Below are 26,978 nucleotides of genomic sequence, written 5' to 3' on the forward strand. Positions count from 1 at the left end.
CGTGTGACAACCAACCGAAACAACCTCGGGCTCGCACAAGCCAGTCTGACGACATGATCGAGAAACTGGAGAGAATTGTTTTGGGGGATCGCCGAATGACTGTTGAACAGATGGCCTCCAGAGTTGGCATTTCTGTGGGTTCTGTGCACACAATCCTGTATAACGACCTGAAAATGCGAAAAGTGTCACCCAGGTGGGTGCCACAAATGGTGACGGACGACCACATGGCTGCCCGTATGGCATGTTGCCAAGCAATGTTGACGCGCAAGGACAGCATGAATGGGACTTTGGATGACAGTGGATGAGGCGTGGACGCCATTTTTCAATCCAGAAACAAAGTGCCAGTCAGCTCTATGGAAGCACACAGATTCACCGCCACCAAAAAAATTTCGGGTAACCGCCAGTGCTGAAAAAATGATGGTGTCCATGTTCTGGGACAGCGAGGGCGTCATCCTTACCTATAGCGTTCCAAAGGGCACTACGGTGAGAGGTGCATCCTACGAAAATGTTTTGAAGAACAAATTCCTTCGTGCACTGCAACAAAAACGTCCGGGAATGGCTGCGCGTGTGCTGTTTCACCAAGACAACGCACCCGCACATCGAGCTAACGTTACGCAACAGTTTCTTCTTGACATCAACTTTGAAGTGATTCCTCATGCTCCCTACTCACCTGACCTGGCTCCTAGTCACTTTTGGCTTTTCCCAACAATGAAAGACCCTCTCCGTGGCCGTACATTCACCAGCCGTGCTGCTATTGCCTCAGCGATTTTCCAGTGGTCAAAACAGACTCGCTAAAGAAGCCTTCGCCGCTGCCATGGAATCATGGCGTCAACGTTGTGAAAAATGTGTACGTCTGCAGGGCGATTACGTCGAGAAGTAACGCCAGTTTCATCGATTTCGGGTGAGTAGTTATTTAGAAAAAAAATCGGGAGGCCTTAGAACTTGAATGCACCTCGTAGTACGAATAACTCGCTCTAGTTGAGCCATGTCGTTTTCATGAAGGAAGTCATTCACAAGACGTGCACTATGGGGACGCGAACTGTCATCCATAAAGAATGTCTCGCCAATATGCTGCCGATATGGTTGCACTATTGGTCGGAGGATGGCATTCACGTTACGGCGCCTTCCATGACAACCAACGGCCCCACATAATGCCACCCCGAAACAGCAGGGAACCTGTCGCTGGGCAGTGTGTCTAAGGCGTTCAGCCTGACCGAGTTGCCTCCAAACACCGACGATTGTCTGGTTGAAGGCATGTGCGACACACATCGGTAAAGAGAACTTGATGCCAAACCTGAGCGGTCTATTTGGGATGTTGTTGGGAGCTTCTGTACCGCGCTGTATGGTGTCGTGATTGCAAAGATATACCTTGCCATGGACGTCGGGAGTGAAGTTGCGTGTCATGCAGCCTACTGCGCACAGTTAGAGTAGTAACACGACTTTCTGTGGCTACACCAAAAGCATTATTCAACATGGTAGCGTTGCTATCTGGGTTCCTCCGAGCCATAATCCGTAGGTAGCGGTCATCCACTGCAGTAGTAGCCCTTGGGCGGCGTAAGCGAGACATGTCATCGACAGTTCCTGTCCCTATCTCCTCCATGTCCGAAAAACATCACTTTGGTTCACTCCGAGACGCCTGGACACTTCCCTTGTTGAGAGCCCTTCCTGGCACTAACAAACAATGTGGAGGCGATCGAAACGCGGTGTCGACCGTCTAGGCATGGTTGAACGACAGAAAACACGAGCTGTGTACCTCCTTCCTGTTGGAATGACTGGAACTGTTCTGCTGTCGGACCCCCTCCGTCTAACAGGCGCTGCTCATGTATGGTTGTTTACATCTTTGGGCGGGTTCAGTGACCTCTCTGAACAGTCAAAGTGACTGTGTCTGTGATACAATATCTGGAGTCAACGTCTATCTTCAGGAGTTCTGGGACGCTTGGTGATGCAAAACTTTTGTTGTTGTGTGTATATAGTTGTGATATAGACACGGACAGGGTTCAAGAGTTAGTACATGTTAGTCGAGTGCTGTTAAATACAGGACTTCAGACTGGATATCCTTGAAGTTAAGTACTCCATTGGCTCATGTAATAGAGTGTATTTTAACCACGTGTGCATTTTGCGTTGCAGTGAGAGGAAACCGGCCACCCACCTATCATACCATCCTCTCCTCATCCAGCCAATCACAAACATTGCAAGAGTGTACAGCCACAACACGACCAATAAAGTGAAATGGAACTAATAAAAACTGTCTGACTTTTGGAGACGATTTAGCAGTATCTGCAGAAATTTTGAGAAAAACTATTACACAAATAGATTTTCTGGAAAGAATAACGAATAAAATTTGTCTCAGAGTTTCAGCTGAGAAAATCAGATTCACGAACTGTATAAAAATGCACAAAGATACGTAACAACACAGGCAGGAAATAGAGAGCCAATTAGTAAATTCAGAGATCTTGGAGAAACCACAACAGAATGGATTAGAAAAGTTTTCAATAGATGAAAGTGTTAACATAATGGAAGTAGCGCATGGATTGGCTAGACATACCCAAAACAAGAAATTAATGTACAGAAATGCAAAGCGCTAAGACCATAATATTTACATGCGTATGGTTATTTAAAGATGAATTACCAGTTGGACAGAAAGGAGTTATTGAAAGATGGATTACTATAAAAACAATAGGTACAGTACAAACTGCAGATGATTAGGAAATGAGAAGTAACTAGGAGATATGCTACGATGTACAGAAAGTATCAGCACTTATGGCAAAGCGAGGATTAATTATCTCTGAAAACCTCTAAGGAATTTATGAAAATATGCTAAGGAAACAATTCTCCCGCGTTTCCGAAAAAAAACAAATCAACAAAGTCTTTGATTAAAGACAATTAAGGACAAAAGAAAAAAAATTAGAAACAAAGAACATCAAAGAATCGGTAATAACGGAAAGAAACTTTATTAAGACTAAATACTATGTTTAGAAAGCTTTCAAGGAATAACAAATTGGGAACAATATGGACAGAACATAGGAAAAGAAACATGGGGAGTGGGTGAAGGAATACTGGAAAAATTGGAAACTCAAAGAAAGGAATTTAGGTTGTTAGGTGACGCTAGCTGGTGAATATGAAGATTAAAAGCATCAATAGCCTACCATATTGTCGGTATCTATACCAAAATGGTGTTAGATCTAGTACTGGAACACTTCTGATTATTTTTTCAAATAAATCAAAATGAGACCAAGACTGGGAATTTTTCTGTTTCCTTAGATATTACGGTTATGTCTGCACCATAGGTACAAGTGACCTCGTTTCATTTCTTAAAAGTGTTGAATTGTTGCAGTTCAATGTAACTTGAGCACCTAAGAGCATCTCCGTCGTGTCATAAGAGCTACGATAGTGCGGAATTCGTCCGTTAACCTCGTTAGGGGAACAGCTTCCAGTAAGCGGATCCTCAACGTGGTAGGTATAGTATTTCCCGCATGCCTCCTGGTCAGGAGAGCAAGTTCTCCATAATTGAGAGGCGAGAAAAAAACCAGACTTGTAGCACAGTGCAGGTAGAGAGGACCTGCGCCCGAAGGACAAAGAGAGCAGCAGCACCGGCCGTACTTGTTTGTGTGCGTGGTATGCGTGTGGGGCTTCCTGGAGCAGCTGCGTGGGCGCCAGGTGCGTGCCAGCTGGCGGCTGGAGTCTGGCGGCTGGAGCCTGCAGAGCCCACCCTGCGCACAAGGCGAGGCGCGTGCGGCTGCTGCTGCTGCGTCTGCGCTGGAGATAAACATCTGCCGGTCTGGTCCCAGCATCTGGTCACGCCGCCCCGCTATTCTTGTATAGTCACCTGTGTGCGTCGGGCTGCTATTTGCTGGCGTTCGGAGATAACCAGGCAACATTTTGTAAGAAAGGTTCGGGCTCGACGTCTCGCCGATGTCGAGGTTGCATTGTTCGACCCGCAGAATATTGTGGAGATGAAATGAGCTAAACTTTGACGATCCTTTTAACGTCAGAAATTGCCGCACGATGTAGCCTCACTTGCTACGGAAGCGAGCTTGAAGCACTATTCCTTGTAGTTGTCAGTGCGTTATGTCCGAGCTAAGTAAAGTCGAACGTGGGCAAATTGTTAGTGCCCATATGGTATGCCGGCCGGAGTGGCCGAGCGTTTCTAGGCACTTTAGTCTGGAACCGCGCGACCGCTATGGTCGCAGGTTCGACTCCTGCCTCGGGCATGGATGTGTGTGATGTCCTTAGGTTAGTTAGGATTAAGTAGTTCTAAGTTCTAGGGGACTGGTGATCTCAGAAGTTAAGTCCCATAGTGCTCGAAGCCATTTGAACCATTTTTGAACCCATATCGTATGCGCTTCCGTAACCAAGGTTGATGATGTGTTTTGTGTTCCAAGAGCCACCGAATGGAAGATTTATACCACATACAGGGAAAGCGGGGTAACTCATCACACAGAAAGAAGTAGTGATTGCAGAAATATGAGTGGTAAGAACAAAATGTGTTTTTCCCGCACAGACGTCATGTAGGCATTTCGGCAAGGAGCTAGGCATTTAACTGCGCCGTCACAATACGTATTTTCACTAATGAAATTCGTGAAAAATAATCATCACAATCTGACATCAACAGTGACGTACGTATCTGCAACACTAGGGAGGAAAATGACCCTTACACTCATTGTTAAAGCTGTCATTGGCTCAGAGAGGAGTTCAGTATGCGGCAATAAAACTTTTTGATCGTCTGTCTAATGACACAAAACGCCTGATAGCTAGAGAAGCAAGGTTTACATCTAATTTAAAATAATTTCTCCTCGACAACTCTTTCTATTCCATTGACGAATTTCTATCTAAAACAAATAGCTAGTAAAAAATGTTTTTAAGTGTCGTTGAATGAGTAGGAATAAGATGTTAACGTGTTCATTAATGTTAGCACTGAACATGTATATATATCCTGTAAATTGACTCGTTCCGCAGCATTTCAATAAAAGAAGCGTTAAAATGATCTATGGAACATGTAACTAACTAACTAACTAGTATCATCGGCAAATAAGGGAACATTACCAAGTCTCTATAAACTATCTTGATGGAACTTGGTGGATATGTAGTGGGGGATAAATAGTGCAATAAACATTTTTTTGTTTGTGCCTAATTCTACTTTTAGCATGTAAAAACGCCCTGAAAAGTAATTTGGCATTTTAGATTCAGAGAGAATATTTTCGAAACGATGATAGACAAAAAATGTTTCTCATATAAAAGTTGACATATAATAGATTTTTTGGAAACTGTACAATCAACTTTTGTAATAATTTTTAATTTTGCAAAATACCCACCTACCAATGACTAATACCAAAGGGCTCTGCAGCACAGGTACAACCATGGGACGTATACAATTTTCAATGTTGAAAGAACTTTGTGAGAAGACTTTCAAATCTAGTTGTTGAATGATTATGTTAGTCTCCACTAGAGGAACAATGTAATCGAGCTGCAGTCATTCGTACGTAATCAATTCTCTTCGCCAAGGCTTACCATTGTACTGAAATGTGCTTGTCGTATGAATTATGTGACGAAATTTCGTTCATTCTTATGTACATGGTGTAGAAAAACGTTATGTTTTAAGCAGTTCTATACGGATTATCATTATTGTAATTATTTGTGTCATAACAATGAGTTATTTATTATGTTAAATTAATAATTTATTATGTTAAATTAACAAAATACACTGTTAAAAAAGCACTGAATGTAAAACATGTAATAAGGATTAAAAACATAAAATAAATGTAAGTAAAATACAGTATGACATCTTCCTTATACTTTTGCAAAATTAGTTGCAAATAGTTTATTTCTTCCTGTTCTTACATAGGTACACGCTTGCTTGTTTCGGCGTTTGTGCCATATTCAAGTGTTCCTGTTGGCGTTATATTTACAAAGTATATTAATGTAAGTCTGTTTAATAGTGCTATGAGGCTCTTATATTATAGTTACGTCTAGATAGAGTGATATCCATAAAACAGCTTTGAACGTACTTTATTTCATTTATTACGTTGTTAATAGAGGGCACATTTTTACCTTGTATAAAAATTGCGTGTTGTTTTTGCCAGCTGTCAAACGAGAGATAGTTCTATTGACACATTATGTTTAGAAGTAATTTACGTCTTAGGTTGTCAGAGATATTATTTGCCGGAGATAATGTGCATTGTGTAGCTGTGCAAGTTTTAATGTTGTGTGTTGATTTTTGTCTATCGTGTTGCGTTCATCTCTTTTCTTTTTCTGTTATATTAATAAAGTTTTCTAGATAATTTTTATGTCTGAGGTCCATTTGCTCGTTTAGGGTGCCATTCGGATATCTATTTGTGTCTTCCAAAATTTTCTTTTTTTTACTTTTGGGTATCCCATGTAGCATTTTCAAAGCGTTGTCGATTGTGTTCACTCTGTGGTTTTTATTTCTTATTTGTAGATAAAAACTTGATTGGATGCTTTCCTAATCTATCGTGTGTTCTTTAAATACTATACTGAAACTTCGTCCTGTTTGACCAATGTAAAAACTATTGCAGGCGTCACAGGTAATTTTGTAACACTTGGACTAGAAAACATTCATGCCACCCCAAGTCGCATAAATATGTGTACTGTAAATCAATGATCAGTAGAACCATAAATTTACCGCTGGAAGATGAAAGAATAAAACTTGAAATTACAACACTACGATACGTAAAGCAATAAATTAATTTCGACCCATTTATAGTACTCAAAATCTACTAATATCATACTAAATGTAAATCAGACATCATAAATAAAGACGTATCACCGAGGAAGGATGACAAATCAAAGCCAAACCGATGTATGTACAACCAACATACATATAGGCAACACACCACGCAAAATAGACAAATTGTTAAAGAATACGAAAATGCAACTAGCATTTTGAACTATCAAGAATTAACAAACGAAGCTGAGATCAAGTGTATAAAAAATTCCTGTGACTACTGCGGAATTTTTGACATTGATCAAACAGGACGAAGCTTAAGCATACGATTTAAAGAACACACGAGAGATTGCGAAAGGAACCAATCAAATTTTTACCTGCAGAGTGAATGCAATCGAAAACGCTTAGAAAATTCTTCATAGGGTATCAAAGGGTCAAGCTATGAACGCTTTTGGAAGAGCTAGCAATTTATACACACACAAATAGATGTCCGAATAGCATTCGAAACGTAAATGAACTTCAAACATAAAACTATCTGGAAAAATTTACTAACACAAGAGAAAAAGAAAACGGATGACCGGAACATGATAGACAAAGAACAAAAGACAACATTAATATTCGCACAACTGCACATTTCTGACAGCTTAAGATGTAATTTACTTTTAAACATAATGTGACAATGACAGTCTGTCATTTGGCAACAGACACAAAAAAAAAACAACGAAATTTCTATAGAAGGTAAATATATAGCGTATGTTAACAACGCAATGAATAAAATAAATTACGTTCCAAGATGTTTTGTGGGCATCATTCCATCCAGACGTAACTATAATATACACTCCTGGAAATTGAAATAAGAACACCGTGAATTCATTGTCCCAGGAAGGGGAAACTTTATTGACACATTCCTGGGGTCAGATACATCACATGATCACACTGACAGAACCACAGGCATATAGACACAGGCAACAGAGCATGCACAATGTCGGCACTAGTACGGTGTATATCCACCTTTTGCAGCATTGCAGGCTGCTATTCTCCCATGGAGACGATCGTAGAGATGCTGGATGTAGTCCTGTGGAACGGCTTGCCATGCCATTTCCACCTGGCGCCTCAGTTGGACCAGCGTTCGTGCTGGACGTGCAGGCCGCGTGAGACGACGCTTCATCCAGTCCCAAACATGCTCAATGGGGGACAGATCCGGAGATCTTGCTGGCCAGAGTAGTTGACTTACACCTTCTAGAGCACGTTGGGTGGCACGGGATACATGCGGACGTGCATTGTCCTGTTGGAACAGCAAGTTCCCTTGCCGGTCTAGGAATGGTAGAACGATGGGTTCGATGACGGTTTGGATGTACCGTGCACTATTCAGTGTCCCCTCGACGATCACCAGAGGTGTACGGCCAGTGTAGGAGATCGCTCCCCACACCATGATGCCGGGTGTTGGCTCTGTGTGCCTCGGTCGAATGCAGTCCTGATTGTGGCGCTCACCTGCACGGCGCCAAACACGAATACGACCATCATTGGCACCAAGGCAGAAGCGACTCTCATCGCTGTAGACGACACGTCTCCATTCGTCCCTCCATTCACGCCTGTCTCGACACCACTGGAGGCGGGCTGCACGATGTTGGGGCGTGAGCGGAAGACGGCCTAACGGTGTGCGGGACCGTAGCCCAGCTTCATGGAGACGGTTGCGAATGGTCCTCGCCGATACCCCAGGAGCAACAGTGTCCCTAATTTGCTGGGAAGTGGCGGTGCGGTCCCCTACGGCACTGCGTAGGATCCTACGGTCTTGGCGTGCATCCGTGCGTCACTGCGGTCCGGTCCCAGGTCGACGGGCACGTGCACCTTCCGCCGACCACTGGCGACAACATCGATGTACTGTGGAGACCTCACGCCCCACGTGTTGAGCAATTCGGCGGTACGTCCACCCGGCCTCCCGCATGCCCACTATACGCCCTCGCTCAAAGTCCGTCAACTGCACATACGGTTCACGTCCACGCTGTCGCGGCATGCTACCAGTGTTAAAGACTGCGATGGAGCTCCGTATGCCACGGCAAACTGGCTGACACTGACGGCGGCGGTGCACAAATGCTGCGCAGCTAGCGCCATTCGACGGCCAACAACGCGGTTCCTGGTGTGTCCGCTGTGCCGTGCGTGTGATCATTGCTTGTACAGCCCTCTCGCAGTGTCCGGAGCAAGTATGGTGGGTCTGACACACCGGTGTCAATGTGTTCTTTTTTCCATTTCCAGGAGTGTAAGATAGAAATCTCATAGTACTTTTACGTGGATGTAGAATAAAATGTTTTATAAATTTAATGTCAACAGGAATACTCGGAAATGACACAAACGCCGAAACAAGCTTGTCTTGTACATATGTAAAAACAAGAATAAATAAACTGCAGCTAATTTTGCAAAAGTATAAAGAAGATATATTATGACCTTATGCAAGTTGCGGGCCCAGCAGAGAAGGAGTTATTTAATATAAGTAAAATAAATAATTAGTACAGCAATGAATGTTTAGACACTTTAATCAGCCATTTTGTAAATACTCCCAGAGCACATCTTGTACAGCTGATTTTGCAAAAATGATATTCCAGAAGTCAGATTTTTAGGGATGTTTGTGACCGGAAAGCTTATTTAATTTAATTTCTCAAAATTAATTAACGATGATGGGCTATTTTGTAAAATTTCAAATTATTACAAAAGTTTTCAAGAATATTAATTATATATCAACTTTTATTTGAAAAAGGTTTTCGTATATCTCATCTTCCTGAAGTCATTCCCCCTAAATCTAAAACGCCAAATTGCCTCTCATGTGGTATTTTACCACTTAAAATTTTTGGGCACAAACAAAAAATACGTATTGTATTGTTTTGTCCCCTCTTCCCACCCGGCAAGTTTGATCCTTCTTCCCACTAGCCAAGTTTCATGAACATAGATTACTGACCCTCGGTAATGTCTCCTTGCAAACAACAACAGGGATGAAAGTGTGTGTTGAGTGTTCTTGGCGGAAGGTCATTGAAGAAGATTGTGACGAAAAATAAGAGGACGGAAGCTGCAAAAGTCACTGCAGGATTGAATGTAGCACTTCCAAAGCCTCTTGACACCAAAACAACACGAAAGGAGATCCATAATTTGGGTATTGCAGGGTTAATTGGATTTCAAAACGACGCATCATTGATGAAAATGCCCGTATCAAGAAAAAGTGGTGCCGAAGACAAAAAACCTGGACTTGGAGCAACGGAAGAAAGTCACCTGGTCGGCTGAGTCTTGTTTCACGCTGTTTCCAACTTCTCGTCGGTTTTACCTTAAAAGAGTGAATCATGGCGGGGGAATTTGCACTACTGCCGAGGATTAGATGACCACTGTTATTTACCAAGTCCACCTCACGGTACAATCATTTTTCCCCATTGGTGATGCTGTGTTCCAAATCGACAGGGCCTCTGTCCACAATTCTGTTTTCGTGAGCTCGAGGACGGATTCTCGCACGTTCCATGGCCGCCAACGGATTTCATCTTTATTGAGCCTTTGTAGTCTACTTTGGAGAGAAGGATACGTGACCGCAATCCACTTTTATTTTGTTACCTGAACTTGTCACTATTTTGAAGGAAAAGTGGAGTAAGACTCCGTTGATAGTCATACAGTACCTGAGTTCGTCCGTTCCTAGACATCTGGAAGCTGTTTTGAATGTCAAATTTGTGCCGTATTAGGCATTTGTCACATGTTATAGTTTTGATGTTTCCATATTTTTGACCATCTGCTGTATGTATATACAGCGTTGTGAAATTCTCATTACAAGGTTCTACGAGTTGTAGAGGGGGATAAGTACATAATGCGTGATGGTATGTTCCATATACGCAACTAATTGAAGGCAGTTTCTTTATTGCCATATGCCCTTCACTTCTTTTATTTGGGAAGCATCTTCAGTGGCCCGTAATACATGTTTCCTTTTATACATACAATAAACGTATTATGTGGTAGATATCATATGCTGCTATGTTACACTTTGTCGTGTTTTGCTCTTGTTTTTTAGGTTAGAATGAGCTTTTGCAGCACAAATTTCGGAATGTGAACTTATCCTTCTGTGTTAATTACGATTTTAACTCATGCGTGTGGTCCTGGATATGTATTCGTTAGTTTCCATGCTCCAGCTGGCCACTCTCTGGTGTTTTTTCACCCACATTTGTCACATCGCATATATCACTTGCACTTTCCATTTTGTGATCAACATATGTGTGTTTTCGGTGTGTAGCTTTGCCAACTGTTGTTGTGTGTTATTTATCGTCTTTTGCTTGTGTTGTGTTTGTGCTTTGATATTTTGATGACAGTAGAGTGAATAATCACAACAAGAAGCTCTTGGCATTGCAAGAAACCTTCCATATAAAAAGAGCCTTTAGAATGGAAAAGAAGGTACTCAACAACCAAATCTGTACAAGCTCTCTGATCATGGTAGCCACCAAAACAATAAAAACCGAAATGTAACCAGGATATATATATATATATATATATATATATATATATATATGTGTGTGTGTGTGTGTGTGTGTGTGTGTGTGTGTGTGTGTGTGTGTGTGTGTGTGGTGGGGTGGGAGAGAAAGAAAGAGAGAGAGAGAGAGAGAGAGAGAGAGAGAGAGAGAGAGAGAGAGAGGGATAAAGAGACTGATTAATTATTTATTCTGTTTACATTTCGATTTGTTATTGTTTTGGTGGCTAGCATGACCAGAGAGTTATTACTTGTATGCATTTGGTCGTTGAATGCCTTCTTTTCCATTGCAATGGCTCTGTGCTTGTGTCTATATGTATCTATGAGAATGATACATTCACACACAACAATATACAGACACAAACATGCGCACACGACGACAAATAACACACAACAACAGTTGGCAACCATTCACAACGAAAACACACATACGTTAATGACAAAATGGAAAGTGCATGCGATATATATACGGTGTGACAAATGTGGATCAAAAAACGCCAGAAATCGGCCAGGTGGAGCATGGAAACTTGCGAATACATCTCCAGGACTTCACACATGAGGCAACGGCGCTAGAAACAGTAATTAACACCGAAGGATAAGCTCACATTACGAAATTTGTGCTGCGAAAGCTCATTCTAACCTAAAAAAGCAAGAGCAAAACACGTCAATGTGCAACATAGCAGCATATTATATCTACCATATTTTTGTCAACCCCTACATCTATACTCCGCAAACGAAATGAGAGTGTGTGTGAAGGAGAATACCACTTCCTCACCTACACCCATCCTCAGGATAGACTTGCAGTTAAACACCAAGTCATTTTTATATATGGATATGATGAACTGCACTTAATTTTTACTCCTTTTAGATATGCTAAAAGGCAATTATAAAACCTAGCTTGGGAATATGTGATCGATTATCCACAGGAAATAGTGGTAGAACTAAAAAAAATCAACAGAATCGGTCAATGGAACTAAATCTTCTCAAATAATCTGCCGAGAGAAAAACAAAAAAGATGGCCTGAGACAGGTGTGGTATCAAGCCGCAACATAATCGCAAGCCAGCGCATGTGCTCGGCTCCAGCGCTCGACAGAGAGAATTCATGGTCATGTTTCCGTTTCGTATTCAGTGGCGGCTGCTTAGTTTTGAGGTAGGTAGAGGAAATGTGTTTTCTTTCATCAAAAAAAGTAAAGACTTATTACGTAATTGTTCCGTATGCTTTTCAAAACAAATCGGTGTTTTAAATTTTTCTCATATTAATTTTTTCCTCCTCATTTGCTCAATTTCTTACTCTTTGATTTGAAATTAATTTTCTCCTCCCTTTGCCGCCCTCTCTCCCTTCAAATTTTATCACTCTAGGCGATCGCCTAGTCTTGCGAAATGGTAAAAACGGCTCTGGAGTCACGTGACCAGTGACGCGACGAGGTGTTTCCGGCGCTTAATGCCTCAAGTGCCGGTACCAGTGGGTCTACTGCGCGCGCGCGCACGCGTGCGTGTGTGTGTGTGTGTCAAATAAAGGATGGCGAAGACGGATATCACTTGTTGTGGTAGCGAGGGCAATCTTCCCTCCTGTGAATGGTGGACCTATTTTGATCGTGTCCTGTCAGCGCAGTGACGTGCATTTGTACGTGTCAGTCATCGTTCTGGAACATACATCAGAGCTGTTTTGTCACCACTACTGTGACACATTCTGAGTATAGTGACAAGCTAATGACTTGAGCTGTTGTCGTACCTCCTGGCTTAGGTAGACTGTCGCTACGATGTTGTTGCAGTTACAGCCAGAGGAACTGTATATTCAAACCATGTTGGGGTCCACCAAAAAAGCGACGAGAAATTGTTCTACACTCCTGGAAATGGAAAAAAGAACACATTGACACCGGTGTGTCAGACCCACCATACTTGCTCCGGACACAGCGAGAGGGCTGTACAAGCAATGTTCACACGCACGGCACAGCGGACACACCAGGAACCGCGGTGTTGGCCGTCGAATGGCACTAGCTGCGCAGCATTTGTGCACCGCAGCCGTCAGTGTCAGCCAGTTTGCCGTGGCATACGGAGCTCCATCGCAGTCTTTAACACTGGTAGCATGCCGCGACAGCGTGGACGTGAACCGTATGTGCAGTTGACGGACTTTGAGCGAGGGCGTATAGTGGGCATGCGGGAGGCCGGGTGGACGTACCGCCGAATTGCTCAACACGTGGGGCGTGAGGTCTCCACAGTACATCGATGTTGTCGCCAGTGGTCGGCGGAAGGTGCACGTGCCCGTCGACCTGGGACCGGACCGCAGCGACGCACGGATGCACGCCAAGACCGTAGGATCCTACGCAGTGCCGTAGGGGACCGCACCGCCACTTCCCAGCAAATTAGAGACACTGTTGCTCCTGGGGTATCGGCGAGGACCATTCGCAACCGTCTCCATGAAGCTGGGCTACGGTCCCGCACACCGTTAGGCCGTCTTCCGCTCACGCCCCAACATCGGGCAGCCCGCCTCCAGTGGTGTCGCGACAGGCGTGAATGGAGGGACGAATGGAGACGTGTCGTCTACAGCGATGAGAGTCGCTTCTGCCTTTGTGCCAATGGTGGTCGTATGCGTGTTTGGCGCCGTGCAGGTGAGCGCCACAATCAGGACTGCATACTACCGAGGCACACAGGGCCAACACCCGGCATCATGGTGTGGGGAGCGATCTCCTACACTGGCCGTACACCTCTGGTGATCGTCGAGGGGACACTGAATAGTGCACGGTACATCCAAACCGTCATCGAACCCATCGTTCTACCATTCCTAGACCGGCAAGGGAACTTGCTGTTCCAACTGGACAATGCACGTCCGCATGTATCCCGTGCCACACAACGTGGTCTAGAAGGTGTAAGTCAACTACCCTGGCCAGCAAGATCTCCGGATCTGTCCCCCATTGAGCATGTTTGGGACTGGATGAAGCGTCGTCTCACGCGGTCTGCACGTCCAGCACGAACGCTGGTCCAACTGAGGCGCCAGGTGGAAATGGCATGGCAAGCCGTTCCACAGGACTACATCCAGCATGTCTACGATCGTCTCCATGGGAGAATAGCAGCCTGCATTGCTGCGAAAGGTGGATATACACTGTACTAGTGCCGACATTGTGAATGCTCTGTTGCCTGTGTCTATGTGCCTGTGATTCTGTCAGTGTGATCATGTGATGTATCTGACCCCAGGAATGTGTGAATAAAGTTTCCCCTTCCTGGGACAATGAATTCACGGTGTTCTTATTTCAATTTCCAGGAGTGTATATTGATAGACTATTTCTTAGCGCTCTGGTTAAAGAGTGTTCGTTTATGTGAAATCTACTATGTAACTTGCACTGTTTGGAGTAGTGCTTAATCTTACAGTGACTATTCTGCCAGTCACGTTATTTTTTGCTCAAGTAGAAGTTGAATTTTTGTGAATGCAGACATGTGTTTTGTGTACAGTTAGCTGCGTGGAATAAACGCTTCATGTTACAGGAATTTGTTGTATTCTTGTGTCCTCCATTCAAAATTTTTGCAGATTCGGCCTATGCTGCAGGAAGCGGCAGACTCGCATGACGGCGGCCACTTTGACAGGGGAAGACTTACGTAGTGTTAACGGCTGAATGCTACATCATCTGCATAGGTCGAGTAATCTGTTGTTAATTTCATTTAGTCTCTTTCGAGTTAACTGACTTGTAATTCTGATCATTGACTATTTTCTGTATGCTGCAAGTTTGTCTTGATATACTTAAGCATTAAGATCAGGCTTCGAGAAGCAGAAATTTGTTACAGGCTTTACGAGTTATTGTGAGCTCCTCTCCGAATATGTTACTGAGTATTAAGCCAGGTGTGGAAATTTAAATTTGGTGCAGTTGAACAGCACTTTCTTCTATTATTACTAATTCCGGATTAGATTAAAATTGTAAAATCCAGAAATGATACCAAACTACAGTTTCAGTTTGCTAAGAGTGGCTTCATAGAAACGTGTTTCGGTTTTAAGTGATATCCAGGTTGTATTGATGTGGTCTTCAGTTACGCTCTGTAGTTGGTCACATTAAACACATTTTTTAATTTACTTCCTTAAAACTTAACTTACTTCGGAATAGATCGTTGAAGTGTAGCGTCGTGATAGTTTTATGCAGACACCGTGCACTACGTGTAGGCATCTGAGAGCTCTTGTTGTATTAATGGATTCAGTATTGCATTACTTACTGCTCCTGCATATATTTTAGGACCTTGGCATTTTTGCTATATGTACTTTATTATTGACACTCGTTAATAAGGCGATAGGCGTAACCTTCACCAGAAGGGCACTAACTGCCAGAGACCGATCAAGAAATTAAATTTCTTGTGCCAAACTGGTTGTTTATTATTTCATTATAAAGAAAATAACTTGAATGTTCAGGTCAATGGTTTTGAACAGAACCTTTAATGGTTTTTTGGTAACGTTCCAAGCTTTCATCTTTCGTAACGTCCTTATTGTCGTTAGAAACTGGGTCTAACAAAATTGTTGTCAAAATAAATAATTTAACTTCAATCCAGCATCTCACCACTCTCTGCCTGCTCCCTATCATCATATTTACGTTGGTGCTGAGTTATTCGGCTCGTCGGAGGTTCGAGTCCTCCCTCGGGCATGGGTGTATGTGTTGTCCTTAGCATTCGTTAGTTCAAGTAGTGTGTAAGGCTAGGGCCAATGAGCTCAGCAGTTTGGTACCTTAGGAATTCACACACGTTTGAACATTTCTGAGTTGTTGGGTTACGAAAACCAGTAGGTATAATAATGCGCTAGTGAGCATCAGCAGGAAACCTGCCTACTGGTGGGAAATATGGCATTAGACATAGATAAATACAAGACAGACGTGAGTAGTGTAGAGAAACAGAAGAGTTACAGTATCGTAAATGATCGTAATAGTTTGGAAACGGCACTATCAAAGCGCGTTTTAGCTGCAAGATAATAGGCTTTATATGATAAAAATAAAGGTAAAAAGCATGTTGTATCGTCTGGTCTCCATTGTTAAAGAAATTGGGGGAGGGGCGATAGCCAGGTAATAGTATTCCCACTTTTTTGCCTCGTTCATTTGAGCAATTTGTAATTACCACACATTGCACGCCACCTGTTCTCATGCCGACGGATATCAGCCTCTTTTTCTCTGTGGTCACAGGTGCTGAGTGCGACCATTAGTCGGCTGAAAGTACCTCTTTCATACCTTTGCCCTATTGTAATGCGGCAAAGCAGACGCCGTCTCGGATTCGCCGGCGCTGCGTTCCACTCAGGCGCTGCTGCCTCCGCCAGGGCACGGCGTGTTTCCCAGAGCTCCGGCGGAGCGAGATTAACGACGATGACTGCGAGGTTATTCTCCTGCATTGCTGCTCAACTTCCGATCCCGTGGCCCGCAACGGGCAAAATTAATGGAGCTTTTTCCTGGTGCGAGGCGCATCATCTGCGACTGCCGAGTTGGATTTATACCTCCGGACTCAGAGAACGGTGAAAGGTCTCTGTTGGATTCCTTTCATGTTAATTTCTTAAATCTGTTGCCATTTACGGCACAAATTCCTCTTCTAAATTCACTGTGGTGTTTCTGACTATCTGGGAGGAGACTGAGCAGTGTTACTTTTCCACATAAACAAGAACGATCTGTCACACTACTACACTTTAAAACACAGTTTATATGCAATTCATGTCACACAGTCTCATACGGAACCTACATCCGCTTTCTTTTATGTACTGTATATGATAAGATACTGTCATCCCCCTTCCCTTCTGTGTGAGAGGATGAATGAGCAAATGTATTTCTAGTTGCATGCTTGAGGGTAGCAGACAAGCCTGTCTGCTAGAGAACAGTAGGACCAACGTCGGAACAGGTAGCTATGCTTTCTAAAAGCAAAGAGGTTTCTATCCTTAGTATGGTTCTGTCCGTCCCTTGTCATGTTGGTATAGGAAGCTGCCCCTATGGTCACTTCCGTTTTGTATCGGGAAGCACGCTCGGTAGGAGCACAGGTCAGTCTGTCCGCGGCGAGCGTCTGAAGTGGTAAGATCTCCGGCTAAGCGCGTGTCTGCTAAGTCCGCAGGACAATGGATTTCTTAAGTTCAGCCTAACTGAAAATTTAATCACCTTTATTTCAGGTTTTAGCTCTAAAATATATAATGTTATCTTAAATTGCAACGCAGTGTGATTCGAGTGTACAGTTCAGAATATCGCGTAGTTGCTTTGTCACTACTTTGTGAGTAAAGTGGAACCACGTGTTGATCAGTAACTCTAACTAAGATCATCAATCTTAAATGCGAATTAGCGTGAGATTATAACGTCTCGTCTTAACAATGTTTTTCAATATAACAACTTTTCTTTATGTTCAACCCACGTGGGGTGTACTTCGTGAGACCAGTATCACGTACTTATACAATTGTTTCACCCATCAGGTTAATAGTAAGACGATTGTAAGCAGTTCGAGGTTTTTGTTTTGTAAATTGCTTTTCGATCTAATTTATTTTAATTATCAAAATTCTTGTGGAGTTACACTCTTTGTGTAAACCAAGTTAACCACGTGAAGCGTGTGGTGTAATCGTCAAAGTAGCTCTCAGCTATTCTTTTCGGGAAGATTTCACAGAGAGTTAGTATGAATTTAGTATACCAGTGTGTGGTAATTACATGACGGACAGGATTGCGCTACGAATGTAACTTCTTTAGGTGAAAATTTAATCGGTTGGTTGTGGTTAACTTCCTCTTGCATATGTTTCAATGTTCTTCGTGTGTTGTTTTATGAATGTAGTGTTGTATACAGTCTCCCAATCTTGGCTCCCTATTTGATGTGTTCCGTAAGATTACAAACTCACATTTTTACAATCCTAAATAAGGCACCAGCTTAGTTATGACTCAAGTTTAATATGCTGAAATTTCAAGGATCAATGTTAAAATAAATTTCCAAATATAAACTGATTTATTTCTTTTTATTTAAATTCTCTTTTTTATATATGTATCACCGGTTTTCGTATGACTATTAAAAGATTATAATTAATGTTAGTCTAGTTGGAAATTTGGTAAGCTAGACTGGATACCTGGTGAAACAGTTGCTCAGTAATGCAACGTTAACTTCCTCAGATAGCTCACAGCTTTTAACCCGCTTTTATTGTCTATCAGCACCGCTTTCTCATAGCAAATTAATGCAACAACATTACAACGGTACCCATTAAAAACGTTATTGATGTTGTAAGGAATATTCACAGGAAAAGGTACGAAACGCCGTAACAACCGAACTGGTTGAAATTTCCATATTCCGCTTTACTACGGTAAATTTAGCCTTTCCGGCTAGCCGCGCGATCTAACGCGCTGCTTCCCTAGCCGGAAGGCGTGTCGTTCCCTGCCACGAATCCGCCTGGAGAATTAGTGTCGAGGTCTGGTGTGCCGGCCAGCCTATGGTTGGTTTTTAATGTGGTTTTCTCTATCAGGCACACATTTGGGGTTACACTCGTCTGGTATGAGACATTCCTGGATGAGGGGGGGGGGGGGGGGTACACTGGGGTTCGAAACGCACACTAACCCTGGGTTCGGTGTGGGTTGGTGATGGGGTGAGTAACTGCTGTAGCGTGTTGTGGGGATGTGAACCACTGAGGGCCACGGTGGTGACGAAGCCTCTCCATCGTTTCTAGATCCCCAGTTCAATACACACACAATACAACACACGGTAGCTTTCCTTGTAGCTATCGTTAGATAAGATTGTAGCCGCGTTACCCCCACGTTAGGTGTGTTGCATACACATAGGTCTTATCTCATAACGATCGCTTTCTTTACGAATTCGATCAGTAACTCATTAGACTCTCCTAGAAACTGGAAGTAATGAAGCGTGTAGAAAATGAGTGAGGGTGAATAAAGAACCGCGTAACCTACGGAACATTTTTTGTCTACATACTTATCCTCCTATCTTTTACGTAAAAGTTAACAGTATTTAAATCAAAATTGACCCTATCGATGTTTTTATTCGGATTTTATTCGAAAATGGTGACTTGTAACGTGGGAAAAAGGGTTTTTGTAGTAAAAATAAAGGAAACAATAAAGATTTATCATATACCGCTAGAACACGTTATTTCCTCGAAAAAAAAAAACATAAAAAACTGCAACACAAAACGGTATCAAACACTGCTTCAATACTGCTCCGAACTTATATGGAATATGTTTCCGTTATTCAGAGACACCTTTCGCGTTTATCAGTAATAACGAGAATCTCATGATGAACATTCTATTGACTACAAAATAACAGCAATAATTAAGCATTTTTATCACTATGCATGTAAACTTCACTTACAGCAGAAGTACTTGCTTGGTTACATTCTCGGAAGTTAAGCGATTAATTAATTTTTATTACTTGCATAATGTAGTTTGTATTCAATGAGGATACAAAATAAGAAGTGATCTCACACTGAACAATCTGCGTTTCTAATTACTTGCAAAAGAAACAACCAAACAAATAAAAAAGCGAAGTGATGTCGTCGGCTCCCAGTTTCTCTCTAACACATTGATTTTTGTTTCGTTTCCTACCAATGCTACCAATACTACTGGTAATTACTAAGTTATTTATTTACTGTACCAAAACTACCGAACTGTAGCTGCCACATGCCGTAGGAGAGAAGCAGGCAGTTGCGTATTCTGTCCAATGCATATGGCACCGTGGCGTTCACACAGTAAAATTCAGCGACTGAGAAACAGGGAGATGTTATCAGATTTCTGCCTACAGGAGAAGCTACACTGGCCGACATCATTTTTGGATGGTGACAGTATATGGGGAAGACTGTGTGTCCGACAAGAAAGTGGAATGCCCGTTTCTGTGATGGCTACGAGTGTACGAGTGCTGACCCGACACCAGCTCAGGGAATCATAGTAAGCACCACCGAATTCATCAGCAGGGTAAACTACCCAGTGAGAAGTGATCAGCGTGTCGCACTGCGAAAGTTGGCAGTTATGTTGGGTGCCAGTGCCGAAACAGTGTAGACAATTGTGCGCAACAGGTTAGGTTACTAGAAGGTTGGCACGCAGTGGGTTCTGAAAAAGCTTAGTGAACCGCAAAAGGGACTGTGTGTGGGACTAGCACTGCAATATCTGTTCTGGTATCATTAAGCCTCCACTTTCAGGAGTGGGTCGTCGCCGTTGATGAGAGCTAATGCGATCACTTTGAGCCGGAGACAAAGTCAGTCAGCATTCAGTGGAAGCACATATCCTCGCCTCCACCTAAAAAAGTTCATAGCTCTGCCCTCAGCAGGCAAAGTGATGTTCACCGTCTTTTTCGATTTCCAAGCTCCGATACTCATCGAATCGCTTGAGCACGGAAAACCTGTTAACAATGATGTGTACTGTGAGACACTCCAAAGCATATGCACGTCGATCAAGAGAAATCAGCCCGGGTTGCTCGTGGAGTGAGTGATTCTGCACGATAACGGGTGTCCATACATCTCCAAGGTCAGACAAAGCTTAATGGCCAAGTTCAGGTGGAAGCAGTTTGAGTACCGCAAGGACATGTCGCCTGCGACTTCCACGTATTTGGTCCGCTAAATAAACGTCTCAGAGGGAAGTACTTCAGCTCGGAAGACCAACTGAAGGACACAAAGGAGGATTGGCTCCTATCGCAGCAGCAGGAATTCTGGGAACATGGAATCCTTCGGCTCGTGAAGATCAGTACTCTGGTGATTACTTTTGAGTAAAGACTTCAATTATAGCCACAGTGTTGTTTCGTTGCTTTTCTTTCGAACACCCCTCCTACTATTGTTGTTATGACCCATAGCAGAAAATTAAACAATATACCGTGATAAAAAATAAGAAATGAACCTCGAACAATCCCTGTAACAGCGTGGCTCACAGGAAACAGTAAATTTTCAATTTGTCACCCTGCTGACGTGTAGACGGCATCACGGTACCTAGAACACCTATTTGGGCCTCCATACTATGCAATTCAGAATTCAGTTCAGTATGGACCTAGGCCAGTGCAGCTGCGTCTTGAGACAGTGGTGGTGTTCTGTCGTGTGCAGAGTGTTGCAGCTGTCCGACGCACGAAGCACCTAGGAAGATGGACCATAACCAGGTAGATAAAACCAATGGCGTGATTAGAGTTCTGTAACCAATGTAAAGCATAAGAGGAAAAGGCGGTTCGAATGCCAAAAATAACGCGTGCAGCTATGCAACGAAACCTACAGAGATTTCTCAGTCGCCAATCCAGAACATCATAAACCTCTCGCACGTCTTTGAAGAGGACTGTGAAACATGATTTGAAGTTTGATTCTGAAAATCTGCTACTAGACACCTATGGTAAACTAACATACACTAACAAGCGACAAACGTCGGCAAGCCCCTGCATATCAGCAACACTGACTGGCAACTACCAGCTGCTATTAGAGCCGACCAACAGGCCACAGCAGGGACACCGACGAGCTCGCCCACTCACGCACAAACAATCCGCCAACATCACCCTACACTGTGCATCCGATATATGACCTATCGGACACAAAAACGATAGTAAACCTAACTGTTGCAGGTTGCTGACGCTCTACACTGGCACCCAGCGGCAGCCTCCGAGCAACACCATCGCACAACGTCAAAGGTACCGACATGCATATTACCCACTACTAACAAAGCCTACCCTTGCACGACGTATCGCAGGCAGCAAGACATCCACTACTGCTCTTACCACTCAACCTAACTATCGCAGAGGTTTTTTTCCCTTGGCTATTGCCTTGGTACTTTTTTACTTTGTCCTTCAAACGGCTACCCTTCGTTCGACTTCGACCCAATCTATCTCCAGATGAGCGCATATTAATGGTTAACCTTAACCAGACGTACGCAAACATGGCAGTACCCACATCCTGCGACACCTCACTTTAGTGAAAACTAACCCTTATGCAGAGATAGCAGTAGGCTTATTGAGTTGGCCACCATGCCGGTGTAGGCGTAGAGGGGCTCCACCTCCATTTTTTTTAAAAAAAAGCTGCAAGTAGTTCAACAGTTACGGCTGTGGTATAAAATCAGTAGGTGCAATTTCTGTACAACATTAATGGACAGAATCTGGCAGGATGACCCACGAGCCGTGGTGGTTTTACTTTTGACGGGCATGTCACTCAACTGGGGCCACACAGCCGATATCGATGATGGTCATATGCCAGGACCAAAGTTTTGGTAGAGGTGTGTGGTGTTGGGTATGGAGGGCAGTGGTAGCAGAAGGCCATGTGACTGGCGAGTTGGCTCTTGCGGCACTCTTGGTGCCCGGTTGTGGAGCTCGTGAAGTACCGAGTTGTTAAACTGGTCGCAGCCTGCTGGACTAAGTACTGACAGCGGCGAGTTGCTGGAAGGACAACTGATGCGGCATGCAACCTGTCAGCAAGCACCGGGCCAACTCAACAGGCTTAAACTTTACGGCACCTTTGGTGATGCTGCACGCACAAGCGGGAGTCGTCATATGTTGCTGCTGCTTGTTACATTGTCTGCCCGGCACTATGTTGGCGCAACAAGGGAAACCGCAACAATGATCACCATGGCGACAGTCTGTGTTACATAGACGTCATCGCACTGTTCATGTGAACAGTTAGGTTGATGCAAACAAGCTGATTTCCTAACCTAGGCTACGTGACGTGACTGTACAATCTTCCATTGGCGAGGGAACAATATCTGTCCTCTTGGGCACAAATTGCATGGAACCGTTGAGGTCCAGCATGGCATGACGTGCACAGCATGAGAACCGTATAATCCCAACCAACAAAAGGAGCAATATCGCGGAACGATCAGTATCATGACGCCATCGCCCTATTGCAGAGCGAAAACGGAATTTTCTCGGAAACAACCAACATACAAATTCGATTTCGAAATGAGAAGTCCAGTTGCACAACCTGTCCTCGTATACTGAATGTAGATGGCGTTACTTCCACCTACTTTGCGCGGTTGCGACGAAATGCTGATAATTTGTATCCTACTGCATGTTGTCCATTTGATGTTTCGTGTTTGGCGCCGTCTTAGTTTGCAAATTTAGTAAGTTTAATAACCAACGGAGCTGTTGGCAGTTTGAGTGATTACGCTTATGCTGGCTCGTCGAATGGAAGATATCTGCCTGCCACATGACAGTGATGGAGACCTTCTCTGGGTCCTTGAGTGACATCTGCATGCGGCATGGACCATAAGCATTTGCCACATCATCAAAGTTGTGTAGCCACCTCATCAAATGCATGTAGTCATCGGCGTTTCCACAGTGTGTCAAAGTACTTTCTGCTAGGCTCTATCAACAACAAGTGCTTCCTCTCTACGTGGGGCTGCAACCACCAGCGCCACTGTTGTGTACGACTTCGTATGCAACAGTAAGGAGAGGTGGACTTCACAGTGTTGCAGCAGCTGTCATTGTAGGAAATGTGGGTAGGAGCAGAAATGATTAGCTAATAAGGTACCACAATAGGCAGAAGATTTACTTGTATTTCTCCAAGTTTATAAAGACTCATTACAAATAAGCAGCTTGAAATAAGTCCAGCGATTACAATAGCAAAGAGAATGAGGCTCTCTGGACAAAAACACGAACAATGGTGCCTCAACCACAACAAGGCGGTATCTGCATAGTGTCCAATGGCGAAGAGGCTTCAGGAGCATGTATACTGTCTAACTGCCACCAGCCATCTTATAGCGTGAGGACAGAGGACGCTCATGGTCTGGAGCCACTGGAGGTGTGGCTCAGCAGACGCACACCACTGGGTCTTCCAGATCCCTCCGTGACCGCTAATGGCGTCAGATGGAAACTCACAATTCTGACACCAATTTCGACAACCATGGAGTGGTAACGATACATAATACTACACCCATAACTCACAACATTTTGGCTTCACTAAGATGTTTTAAGACATCTAGGTTATAAAGACATTATAACTAGCTTCTGTAGTGTGATGTGTAGGCACAAGCATATTACCTTGTAACGTTATTTTAAACTTTCATTTTGATGCTCATTGTTTGGGAGGGTATTACACTTTAATTAAATGTAAGCTGTGTTTGTTTGGCGTCAGATTCCTTCTGTTACTTTTGAGAGTTGGCAATACTCTCTTAGGATTTAAAGGTTGGCTACAGCGCGCATACACAAGCTCTGAAATCTAAGATATTGTTGTCGCGCTTCGCAGAGCACAGATTAATTAGTGGCAGTTTGGAAGCCAGTGTAGGAGCCTGCTGTGGTGCGCACGTGTGTTGGGTGAGGGGTCGTCGCCGAGCTGCCGTACTGCCCTGTCCGCCAGCAGCGACACAGGATTTGGTATCGAGTTGATATTTTTTATAATTTGCACCGTGCTGATTAATTTAAAGAAAAGGGTTTGTGTATGTGCGTAGCAGCAGACGATAATTTTGATAATGACAGGAGTTGAAATCTTAAGGGAAACCATTGTTAAGCGAATAGATTAAGTATTGATTTTTGTCATTGATTTTTTTTGTAATTGTCAGGGAATTGTTTCACTATGTATTTAATTGAGAAATATTTCAGTCTGTCTTAAGAGCTTGATTAATTTGTAATATTGCTTTAATGCCACTGGAGGAAGATTTACATGCGAAGCGATTGTTCAAAGAGCTTCTAGCGTTTTGTTAATGGAATGAGAAAGAATCGCTTTCGAAATATAGTTTTTGATAAAAGGAATTTCTTGTTTGGGTTATCATTTATCGAGTTTAGATTTGACCGAACACTTTCTCTTGAATTATATGTAGTTGTAGTAAGCAGCAGCAGCCGCAGCAACAGCAGCAGCCGCCATACAGAACATGCATTGCACTCAGCTTGAATAATAGGTTTTTTTATGTTTTTGTTAAACAATGGAATACAGCAGATCAAGCGGTGGCAGCAGAAAGACCAAGTAAGTTATTTGTTGCGCACAAGACCAATTAAAAAAAATTAAAGTTTAGGGGATCTCTGTAATAGTAAAGTTAACAAGAGTACAAGCATGAGATTTTCAGTAGAAAACACGAGATAAGAAGAAAGAGTTCGCGACTTTCACTTTATATTTTGCTTGACAAATATGTTAGCTTACACTTACAATATGTTATTTTTAACTCAAATAAAGATTGTTGTATGAGCCCCATGAATTTGGCTTCTTTCATTTTTGTTTAATTTTTCATTGTGATATTAAAAAATCTCGTTGAATACTTCAACAGTTGCAATTATTTTCATTTTTTATCTCATCAATTCATTAAATTATAAATTGTGTAATAAAATGTTATACAGTTAAATCAAAAATCTTAAATGTTATAGACTTTTGATTCGAAATTTACTGCAAAGAAATAGGTATGGTTAATTTTTACTTAATTTCCTTAGATAATCTCCACATTAAAGGTTCATCCTAGGGGTCTATAGATTCTAAATACGGCGCTGAACCTCTGAAAGGAGCGTTGTGACGTAAGATGCTTAAAACAAGGGTATCAGCAACTGATTGTTTGCTGAAACCTTCCTTTTTAAAGAAGCTTTGCCATATCAAACACTGTTGCAGAAATGAGGAAAATTTCATAGACATTTTTCTTGTGAAGTGAAATTGGATTATGAGAAAACTTGAGAAGGAGAACATAGGAGTATTTTAAATACGGTACTGCACTAGAATCTTACGAACCTGTACAGAGCAGATAACCTGGAAATAATAGGCAAAGAGGAAAATTATGAGATTGCCATTATATTTATAACCCTTCTTGCTGGTGATCGAAAAGCATATGCGCTTTATCCCGTCTCACTCAGTTATGAAACTCCTGTTTATTTATCAATAGTTGTGCCTCTGATGACCCGACGCTTTAAAACACACACTAAAAGCAGAACACAACGTTCTAAAGTGCAGTACTACATCATTAGCTCATTATTCAAACTCCTGTACATACACTTCCTCAGAAGGGAGCAGCGGGAAACAGCGTTGTCGCTTTGTCGGTAAATTCTGTTCTTTCGCGTGCACCGACGCTCCTTACCTTTCCGCACTTGGTAGCCGCCAGCGATTAGCTGCTGCCAGTTCATACTCCTTACAGTTCGTTATGTACAACGGTCAAAAACATTTTTAACATACGGGTCTGGTTGGTAACAATAAAACGTATAAAATAGATGAAGTGTTTAGTAGATATGCAGAGATGAAATGGCTAGTACAAGAAATGAAAAAAATGGAGAAAGGCTTCAAATAAGTTGACAGAGACTGACAACTTATAAAAAGGTTGAAAAAGTTACAGATTAAAAGCTTAAGAAGTAAAACCGAGTAAGAAATAAAACAGATCCGACAAAAGTTTGACACGCCTTTGGATGATACTCGAAATATCTTAAACAAATGAGATACCATGGTCTCAATAATTCATCAGACAAATATCCTCTGTTACTCTACAAAATTCTAAGTTAAACAGTGAAATTAATTTTCTCAATCGGCAACTCATTCGTTGTAAATGATTTCCAACATAATTCAAAGGTACGTCAAAATATTCTCCAATCTATTTCTTGTTTTGCTTTTACACAAATCATTTCACAAAACATAAGTCTTTTTTCAATTTTATTGACCATTAAAAATAACGGCAATGTAACTTTTTACGGGCAATTCATTTACTTACCTAGCTGCAACTGTTCGTGAAATATTTCAATTTACACTCAAATCACTAGTTAAGCTTTTCTTAGTTACCCTGATTGCTTTCAAGCAAGTAGTTAATTTTTTGATTTTCGCTTACTTAAACATTTACCCACGTCTTTTATTAGCTTCAGGAAGGGTAAAGGTACCTAAGACGCAAATTTGTTGTTACTGCTAGATGCAGCAGGAAAAATGAACAGTAACCGATATATATTCAAGGCACCTGAAAAATTAAATGTGCATCGGTGTGCAAAAGTAAGGAA

The sequence above is a fragment of the Schistocerca gregaria genome, chromosome 3 (genome assembly GCF_023897955.1).
Source record: "Schistocerca gregaria isolate iqSchGreg1 chromosome 3, iqSchGreg1.2, whole genome shotgun sequence".
Taxonomy (NCBI): domain Eukaryota; kingdom Metazoa; phylum Arthropoda; class Insecta; order Orthoptera; family Acrididae; genus Schistocerca; species Schistocerca gregaria.